Source organism: Brienomyrus brachyistius, unplaced genomic scaffold (genome assembly GCF_023856365.1).
Source record: "Brienomyrus brachyistius isolate T26 unplaced genomic scaffold, BBRACH_0.4 scaffold403, whole genome shotgun sequence".
Taxonomy (NCBI): Eukaryota; Metazoa; Chordata; class Actinopteri; order Osteoglossiformes; family Mormyridae; genus Brienomyrus; species Brienomyrus brachyistius.
This window is the reverse complement of record NW_026042678.1, coordinates 63,028-73,635: the sequence shown is the minus strand read 5'-3', so window position 1 is coordinate 73,635 and position 10,608 is coordinate 63,028. Positions and strand designations below refer to the sequence as shown.

The window sequence follows — 10,608 nt, the reverse complement described above, 5'->3', positions numbered from 1 at the left end:
AAGCACACTGGTGAAAGATGAGGAATCCAGAGAACTGTCCTGCTTGACTGGCCTACAGAATCATCACATCTCCAGCCTATCAAGCTCATGTGAGACCAGCTTCACCATGAGGTCAGAGAAAATACCAAGCCAGTCCCACCTCTGGGAATAGCAGGATTGAAATTTCCCCTAATATTGTCATAAACGGACAGCTCTAATGGCGAAGGACTGCAAAGCTGTAATTGCTGCAAATATAGTTTTCATACAGTTTGATTAATTGAAAATGAAGATGAAACTTATTGCAATATTTATTATATCACAAAGCAGAAGGCAGCTGGGAAAAGTAAAAAAAGAATCACCCCAGATGGGACTTAAAACCACGATATCCAGCTCAGAAAGTCAGGGCCGTGGGAATTTGGCCAGTGGGGCAACCGGCAGACCTGAGCTTATGACCAGGACACTTGACTCACAATGGAAGCTCAGAAAATTATAAGCAAGCCTGCAAAAGTGACATGAATGGATCTGTGGTAAAATGCATCTTGGGGCCGAGACATTATCACTCACAGTTCAGGAGAAGATGACATCCATCCATGGATCTCGGTCAAATGCGCTCATTGAGTTTCCGCTATGCCTTTGTCATTTAATGTTTGTACTTAGCTATAGAGTGGCAGGAACACAAATGAATGGGGAGTTTAAAAAAAAAAAACATTTGCATTACAGCAATACGTCACACATGACTATGTAAGGGAATAGATGAAACCCTGCATACATCACTATACCAAAGCAATTCAGTACAAAGTGCACTGACATGATTCATATGATTCCTGGTTTATTTGGAAAATTTAGGTCCACCATCAGCTAGGTGTTATATTTATGATGCACATTGATGACACCATTTGGCTGACACAATATCAGACTGAACTTATTTTATAATTTTAAAGGTTTAAATATGGTTCTGGGTGTTGGACATCCTGTCAGCCTTCCCCCCAAGAGAGAGTAAATGACTGCAGGGCATTACAAAGGTCCAGAATGGATTTTTCATTTACAGGTGTCTTCTTTGCCTCTCGTGACCAGTATCTCACTCCGGACCAGTGGTGGATCTCGTACTCAGCCACAGAGAATGGGTCCTCCCGCCCAGTGGATCTCCTCATCCCCTCAGCCACTGATTCCCTCCAAACTGATGGGGTAACTATGGTTGGCAGAAGTGGGGTTTGTTGTTCACTGTCATCCGCTTGACATTGATGGACCACTTGCTGAGGCTGAGGATGGTGGTATTTACATATCCTCACTGTTAGGCCTCTGCACACCCATTTCTTTTGCTGACCTGTTGCACAGAAACATTTCATAGTAAACTGTAACATGATTATAGCAATTATTTCAATGTTGCTCAGTCAGTGAGAATCATTTACATAGTGTTACATAGTTTGTGGTTTCAATTAATATCAGACTGACTCCAACTCAGAAGAAAAAAGGTCTGAAATACATATGTTTGAATTCTGACTTCTGATTAAAGTCTGACTTTTTCTTTTTATTCTGATAATATTCCTTCACCGCCCCAGCATCCATGTCTCCATTACTGGTGCCAGCCTGGTTGGAGGAAGGTGTTTTAGGTGAAGATCCTTCATCTCCCCATTCGATCACCTCATCCCATTTATCCCAGGCTGCCCAGTACTCGTCATCAGCCCAGCTCACGGCTTTTTCCATTCGCCTAGTGCTGAGAGGAGAAACAGCTTTCTGTCAGACAGGTTATACGACAGCACACCAGACAACAGTAAAAACTTCTTAAAGACCAAATACATAAGCTGGTTCAGTCAAGTATTTATATTAAATAACAAAACATGGTACTATTACCCAAGCATTATCAAAGTAGATGCCCAGAACATTATAATGTCACATAATACATCCATCATCAAACGCCTCCCCCGGTCATACAGTATCACCCAGCAAATGTTATCCACTTAATGCCAACAAAGGGTAGGGTGAGTGCACTTGACCTTCTGAACATGGTAACTGGTATTTGTTGCATCCATCCATCCATCCGTTTTCCAAACCACTTATCCTACTGGGTCGCGGGGGGTCCGGAGCCTATCCCGGATGCAATGGGCACGAGGCAGGGAACAACCCAGGATGGGGGGCCAGCCCATCGCAGGGATCAAAGCATCAGATAAATGTAAAAGCATTAATAAGATATTCCTACAGAGCAATTTCTAATAGACATGGCAGTGCCCTAACATCTCATGTAATAAACCCTTTGGCATCATCTGCTGCCTTATTCAGCCTAAACCAATAGTCCAGAGGATCCTCCCTAGCATCTGACTTGGTTGAACAAAAATCTGCTGGAGGCATCCCAGAATGCACAGTCAAATAAGAATGCTGCTTCAGGACACTAAGGACTGCATCCACATCTCCAGTGGCAGTGACAGTATCATTACTATGCAGCCATGCTCTGACCACATCTCTGGCACATCCCATCAGTCTGCTTGTGCCTGCAGTAGGGATGGGTGAACCTAAGCATTCAGAGGTTTCCCCAGCAGATAGACTATTTGGCATCTTAGAGAGGGCACTGAGGTAGAGATTGGTAAACAACTTCACAATATTATTCTTAACCTGCCAGATCTGGATTATCCCCTCTGTCAGAAATCTTGCAGGCAGAGCCCACTTGAAGCAGAGCCGAGAGGTAGGGCTACATGTTAAACTAAAGGCAGAAAAATACTTGCTTTTCATTACACACTTATGTACGTACGTACAGCCGCGGTCCGTATCCTGCGTTCTTTGCGTCGGTTTTTGTGCACATACTCAAAAATTTACGGAACGTATACGAAGATGCAATACCTGCGTAATTTATAGGGGGCAGTGTTGCGAGATCTGCACTCAACAGTCAAGATATCCACGTTTGAGGACCTGTTGATTGAGCAGGTCCGCAATTATCCTCATCAAAATAACATGTAATAATAGATGGCAAGAGATTTCAAGCATCCTGAATTTTAATTTGGAAATTTGTAAAAACAAGTGGCAACAAGTGCGAGACCGGTATGTTAGAGCCCGGAAAATGTTAGTTGTGAAACGAAGCGGTGATCCTGCTGACCTGATGTTTTGCCTAGCAATTATCCACCATCTGGACTGGATGAAGTGTCACCTCAACCACAAAACTACTGAAACTAATTTCCCTAGAATTGACACGGTAAGTGTTTTTTTTACTTATTGTTTGGAATAACATCCATCCATCCATCCATCGATTTTCCAAACCGCTTATCCTACTGGGTTGCGGGGGGTCCGCAGCCTATCCCAGAAGCAATGGGCATGAGGCAGGGAGCAACCCAGGATGGGGGGCCAGCCCATCGCAGGGCACACTCACACACCAGTCACTCAAACATGCACTCCTACGGGCAATTTAGCAACTCCAATTAGCCTCAGCATGTTTTTGGACTGTGGGGGGAAACCAGAGTACCCGGAGGAAACCCCACGACGACATGGGGAGAACATGCAAACTCCACACACATGTGACCCAGGCAGAGACTCGAACCCGGGTCCCAGAGGTGCGAGGCAACAGTGCCAATGACATGGGGAGAACATGCAAACTCCACACCTGATGAACCGGTGATGCCATTCTAAACTCCTGCACCACCATGCCACCCCAGACTTTAACTTGATTTATTTAAAATATTTCCTAGAATTGCGTATACTAAATTCAACCCAAAAAAGCGAGTGCAAATTATTACATCATTTAATTTGAGTAAATTCTACAGTTTATTTATTTGCAGTTTACGTACTGAATTACAGTGCATTGCAGCATTTTATCGGCAAGGTTCTCATAAATATTGCCCTACTTTCTACAGTATTGTACTATTTTACTGATAAACAGTGTTACTGTGATAATTTCACTGTTTATTACAGCAGGGGTGCAGATTGAACCCACAACCCTGGAGGTGTGAGGCTACAGTAGGAGCAATGGGCCACTATTGATACTGTGAGAAATGATGTATTTTTAATCATACACTATAACTGATGTGCCGCTACATTGCTTGTGTATGCTCTGCACCTTGCCTTTCTCCCTTACTTGTCTTTCTTGTTCTCCACACCTTGTGAGCTTCAACATGAGCTGATTGATTGTTTTTCATAAGGCCCCAGGTTAGTTAGGTTCAGTCTCCTGGAAAATCACTAGAATGTGTCCTTGGCTTTGGAAGCTAAGAACACCTTATTTTCAGGGAGAGTCCTGTAATATTTATTTTAATAAATTATTTTTATTGATAAACCTTCATACTGATAATCCTCTTTTAATGGTCCTAAAAAAACATTTCACGATTCAGTAACCCTACTTGTTCAATAGATGGCAGTGTAGTGCTTCGACTAAGACGTGCTATGGAAATTGCCGGTAAAATATAAAGCTCGTTTTCCACTTTAAACGTTTGTCTGACTGAAATGACCACATGTTGTACATATGTTATTGTACTATACGTCTAACCTTCAGCGTTATATACCACACCTACCTCAGTTATCTGCAGCAATAAAATATGGATGTGTAATTGGACAGCTGCAAGTTAAGTTGTAGAATCGATTATTTTTCTAAACGTTTATCTGTCTGATTTTACAGTAAAGTATGCATGGACGCATGGTACAATAAGGTGTGAATAAGTTGAAAATATACATGAAATATTATAAAATAATAAATATGTGTAAACATTTACGGCTCCCTGGAAATGATCAGTTATCATGATAGTACAAATAAGCAGTTATCCAGACATCCCAAGTCTCCCGCATATTGACAGCGGCTCCCTGATGCCCCTAAATTAAAAAAATTTATATCCTGGAAACTAGAGCAAGCAAACAAGAGCATGCACGCGAGACAGTAGCACACACGAATGAGCAAGTAAATGAGCTAGGAATGAGCGAGAGAGAGAGGGATAGAGAGAAAGAGAGAACGTGCGTATGTGTGGATCCCTATATGTGTGACTCTTCATGTAGCCAGTGCTAGACAGACAGCATCCTGATTGGTTTACTTAGCCATATAAGCCAATCATATTTCAGTGTGGGCGGGCTTTTATTTAACTCCCAGAGAACCGAAGGTATTGGTTCCATGGAGCGTCACGGCGGAGGGAGAGTGTCTCAAAAAACGAAAATATAAAATGCATTTCACCACAGACTACACAAAAACGTGCCCTTGTTTAATAAGGATGAAAAATAATGACAATGTTACGCGCTGAACTGTTTGCAACAGTGATTTCAGCATTGCTCATGACGGTTTAAACGACTGTAAAAGGTACGTCCAGGTGAGTTTAACAAGTGTCATTTAATTTTCTGTATTATTCAGGTAAACACTGGTTAGACACTTGGTTAGTTGTCATGAAAACACCAAACTTCCTGAAGGCTTTTGTAAAGTAGCAATGGAATATAATTAAGGAATTTACATATAGTAAAAGAATAATCTACTTATATTATTGTCAAAATAATACATAATATTGGCCGTCGTAATTCAGTGCGTTGACTAGAGAAAATTAATGAATATATATATATATATATATATATATATATATATATATATATATATATATATATATATATATATATATATATATATATAATGAGGCAATACAGAAATTCTGTTCTGTAAAATTAAGTTTGTTGAAAGCTAAATAAATTGCTGTGCATAGGATACAGTGAAATGAGGTTGGTAAGAGCTTTTTTTTAACGTAAGTACGACTAAATCTCATTATGGCGACGCGAGTCGGTCAGACATAAACACGCGAGAGTCTGACTGCGGTCAACGACGTTGTGTGGCGCCAGCGGCAGGCGGTTGTCATGGTTACTTTGCCACAAACCGGCCGAAGTTCGCGCCCTTTTAGTAAGACATGTCCGGCGTTCGAGCTCCGGCAAACAAAACTAAAGCCGGATTTATTTAGATAATTTCTGCTTAAACTTTATTAAACTAATACATGTATGTTCCGTGGTAATTTTTGTACTTATCGATGTAGCTGGGTTTCGATAATTTAGAAGTTAATTGCGACTTTTTAGCTGGTTAGCTAGTTCTTGCTAGTTGGATACTAGCATTGCACTGTGTTTTCGTTGGTGTACCTCTGGGTTTTTTGTGTCTGTTAATCTATTAACTACTACAGAAGTTTACATCGTTTTTGATAGTGAGTCAGACATACCTGTGTATTAATATGTTTTTCGGGTTGTGTGATTTCCATACATGTATATAGTTGCCACTTGGTTTACCATAGCTTGGTGTTAACTACAGATCTGATTTGGGATTCTGAAATTGCCCTGGTGTGCAGCACATGTCACACTTCTGTGTGTCTTCACATGTCTTCTGATTACTGGTTGCATTTACAACATGCCACATTATATATAAGTCACGGTATTTTGTGTGTCAGGTATAGAGATAAATATTATTTTTTAGGATAAATTCAGTTAAACTAATTGAGAGTTAGCTGTAGTAAGCTGCCCTACACACAAACGCTGTGACCCCAGAGGTAAGCTGCTGTTCACCCAAACGCCCTGACTCCACAGGAAGGCTCACATCCAACCGAACACTGTGACCCCAGAGCTAAGCTGACATGTACCCAAACACCCTGATCGCAGAGGCAAGCTGCGGTCTACCCAAACACGCAGACCCCTCAGGTAAGCTCACAGTCACGCAAATGTCCTAACCCCAGAGGTAGGCTGCCATCCACCCAAATGCTCTGATCTCAGACAAGCTGCTGTCCACCCAAACACGCAGGCGCCTCAGGTAAGCTCACATCCACCCAAATGCCCTAACCCCAGAGGTAGGCTGCCTTTGACCCAGCCCCCTGACCCCTGAGGTAACCTCGCTTCCACCTAAACACTCTGATCTCAGAGGCAAGCTGACATTTGCCCAAACACCCTGATCACAGAAATAAGCTGCCATCCACCTAAACGACCTACCCCCAGAGGTAAGCTGACATCCATCTAACTGCCTTGATCCTAGGCTGCCCCAGTACGTCTAGGTGGTGACAATCCATCCTACAGGGTTGACATGATGTGCTTTCCTGAAGCACACAAAGGACACCTCGGGTTTTATGTAAGTTTGCTTTCTTTTTCTGTGCTTGTGTTTTATTTGGTTTGGATTGTATTTAATGGCATGTACAGAATTTACTGAGCACTTTTTTGGTTGATCACTGTTGGCACATATTCATCAATATTAACATTATTAACATTTTATTTTATCTGTTGTGCTGTTTATTTTGTGATTGACCTATTTTATTCCTAAGGTTACTGATTTTATGTGTTTTAGGAAAGTGTATGATGCTGTTTTAGCCCGACCCTTGTGCAGAGTTTGGAAGTCTGCGGGTATGTTCCTTTTTGAACTTTTTCTTTTTGTCTTAACTTTTTATTGGCATGCATGTAAGGTAACATTTTAATTGTTTTATTGGCCATGTAATTAGATTTTAATGGTGTATAATTGTATTTGCTGGTGGAATTGCTCTTTTGCCTGTGTTAAGGGTAATAGTTCTGCAGGTAGTTCTATTTGTTAAATGTTTGATAAATAAAATTCTTATTGTACTGGGTTGGCATTGATTTGCATGGTGTTTCAGCCTTTTAGATTGTGATTTTGTGTTAATGTAAGTAGTACAAGCATAATATTATTTAAAAATCGGCGGGGTGCAGTCTGCGGGTATCGCTTCGCGGCCTTTTGGCTAAAATCAAGTGGATTTTACTGACTTTTTACCGGTTTTCACGGACTGCGTCGGGTTTTTTAGAGGAAGGCACGGTTAACCTAAGGCGTGACCAGCAGGTGGCTTGACCGCCGCTGCCACGGGGCGACCCGTGCCTTCCTTTTTAGCCTTTTATCCCTGCTTTTATTTCTGTTTTTAGTAGGCTGGGGATCCCGCAGTGGCTGGTGGCTTGTCCGCCGCCCTGCTGGGCGAACTGGTGTTTTTATTTTTAGCTGGTTTTATAGTTTAGCTCTGCTCGACTCATCCCGGATTGGCGGACGGCGGACGTCGAGACCACGGCGGCGGAAGGACTCCAGCGGCGACGTCGGTGGACCTTCCCGGATGGCAACGGCCGGCGGACCATCGAGGAAGCCCTTCAGCGGGCCGTGGCTGGTAGCAGGCGGTGGCCTGCGGAATACCACCCGGTTCTGCTGGAGGGCTGAGGGGGAGGTGGGCACCTTCCCCGACCGTCTGGCCTTCATCCGGGAGGTGGCCTTCGAAGCACTGGGCCTTCGTATGGAAGATGTTCTTTGCGTACCGCGGAATGGCCCCTTCGAATTCTTTGAGGTCACCTTGTCCACCGATGACAGCTGCAGCAAGGTCCTGGAGCGGAGCAAGGAGGGGGCCCAGCACCCTCTCCTTAGACGGTATACCATCGAGCCTCTGTGGTGGCCCGACAAGCGGGTTATTACTGTCCACTGTTTTAACCCGCATGTTACCGCCGAGTCCGTCTGCTTGTTTTTAAAAAAAAGTATGTGGACCTCCTTCCTGGCCACAGGGACATCCGGGATGAGCTGGGGATCTGGACTGGCCGACGCCAGTTCCAGGCCCGCCTGCGCCCGGACGCTAATGGGGCAGGCGGTTTTAGCCACCCCCCAGCCTATTTTAACCTACAGGGAAATAAGGCATACCTTTTTTATTCTGGACAGCCTCCCTTCTGCCGGCAGTGCCACAGCTTTGGACACACCCTGGAGGGATGCGCTAACCTGCGCTGCTGCAACTGCCTGGAGTCGGGGCACATGGCCAGGGACTGCAAGGGCCCCCGTCGCTGCATACACTGCAACGGCGAGGACCATCTGGCTCGTTCCTGCCCACAGAAAAAGACTACATATGCCGACGCTCTGTCGGGTAACAGAGCAGTCGGCACGGAGAATGGTGGGGGAGCTCTAGCCCCCACGACTGGGCAGGAACAGCCGGCGACGGGGGCAGGAGGAGAAGCCCTGGTCGAGGTGGAGGAGGCCCCTTCGAGTTCGACACCAATGCAGGAGGGGTCTCCGAACAAGGTGGAGCAGCTCGCCCTGGCTCCAGGCGTCAGCAGCAGGCGAAAGAAGAGCGGTGCATCCCCCCGGGGGAGGAAGAAGAGCAGAAGGGAGGCGCAACCCGACGCATCCAGCCCTCCGGCTGCCGACAGTATCCCCCCTCCCTGATGTTAGAAGCCCCCCGTCTGGTGTGGGACTTGGGACAGTCCCCCGCACCCCCCAGGAGTACAGCGGTCAACAGGACACTGCTAATGAACAGGAGTACCTGGGGGGGCTGAAATTGGGGGACCTTTTGAGGTTGACTGAGGAGGGGGGGCAGTAGGACAGTATTGTTTTTAATGGCTGGCTTTTATTATTTTAGTTTGTTGTTTTTAATTGTATTTTATTATTTTAACATTCTATGGCCAATTTTAATATTGTCACCTTGAATGTAAGGGGTTTGAGGAACGTTTTAAAACGTACATCTGCTTTTAACCAGCTGGCATCTTCTCCCTTCAGCATTTGTTTTCTGCAGGAAGTCCACCTCCGGGACCAGCGGGACGAGGCTCTTTTCACGACAGTGGAAGAGGGGTAGATCCTACTGGAGCGTAGGTGGCGTCCACTCCTCAGGCGTCGGGATCCTTTTTGGCGACCGCGCCTTTGAAGAAGTAAGTGTGTTTACCGTCCTTCAGGGCAGGGTTTTGGGAGTGGACGCCACATGGAGGGGACAGCGCCTCCGGGCCATATGTGTCTACGCTCCAGTGGAGGCCTCGTCCCGTATAACTCTCTTTGAAGAGTTGTCCCCGTTCTGTGTCACAGATCGACACTTGATTTTAGGAGGGGACTTTAACATCTCGTTGGAGGGTAGACAGGATGCCAGCTCAGGCCATTTTATTCGTTCCTTTAAACTTGTGGACGGTTTTAAAACATGCAACCCCAGCATGCCGGGCTTCACCTGGCATAATAGTCGCGGAGCCAGCAGCCGCATCGACTACATTTTAGCTTCACCCCCCGTTGCTTTTAAAAAGGTGTCCCTCTCCCCACAGTGGCCCACTGACCATCTGGCAGTGGAGGCCACTGTCTCCATAGACGCCCTTGTATATGGGGGCGGCTATTGGAAAATGAACCTGCAGATCCTGGAGGAGAGAGATTTTAGACACCTTTTTTTAGATCACTTCTCCGAGTGGCAGAAGGACAAGCCTACCTTCCCCTCCGTGGCCGAATGGTGGGAGAGTGTGAAGGACAGCATCCGAACCTTCTCCATGCAGTACAGCAAGCAGCGCAGGATGGAGAAGAAGTTCTCCATTCTGCAGCTGGAGAGAAGGTTGCGAGATGAATACGCCGCTCACAACAACGGGGGCACCATCAACCACGAGCGGCTGCTTGACATAAAGGGTGAGCTGAGGCGCCTGCATGAACAGGCTGCCTCGGCCCAAATGCTCCGCGACAAAATATTTGATGTGGAAAATAATGAAAAGTGCAATTCTTTTTTTTCCACAGAGCCAGGGAAGCCTGGGAGGAGAAGAGCTTTAGCTCTCTCCGTGCCTCAAATGGCAATATAGTCATGGATACATCAGACATGCTGGAGGTTGCTAAATTGTTTTATCTTAACCTTTTTAATGTTAGGGACACGGACCCGGTTGCTGGGGAGCGCTTCCTAGATAACATCTCACCTTGTCTTCCCAGTGACATCTGGGACGGCTTAGAAGCCCCCATCA

At 45.3% G+C, this 10,608-nt stretch overlaps 1 long non-coding RNA gene across 4 annotated transcripts; it reads left to right on the top strand.

Moving 5' to 3' along the window:
- The first annotated feature begins 5,077 nt into the window (after positions 1-5,077).
- On the top strand, positions 5,078-7,606 carry LOC125729014 (uncharacterized). 4 transcript variants are annotated; one of them, XR_007389550.1, is made up of 4 exons: positions 5,078-5,236; positions 6,487-6,597; positions 6,926-7,018; positions 7,232-7,606. It is a non-coding gene; the product is annotated as an uncharacterized LOC125729014 (long non-coding RNA). The 4 variants fall into 4 exon arrangements; XR_007389551.1 differs by having other exon boundaries at positions 5,078-5,246; XR_007389553.1 differs by lacking the exon at positions 5,078-5,236 and adding an exon at positions 5,797-5,818.
- Positions 7,607-10,608: the final 3,002 nt, after the last annotated feature.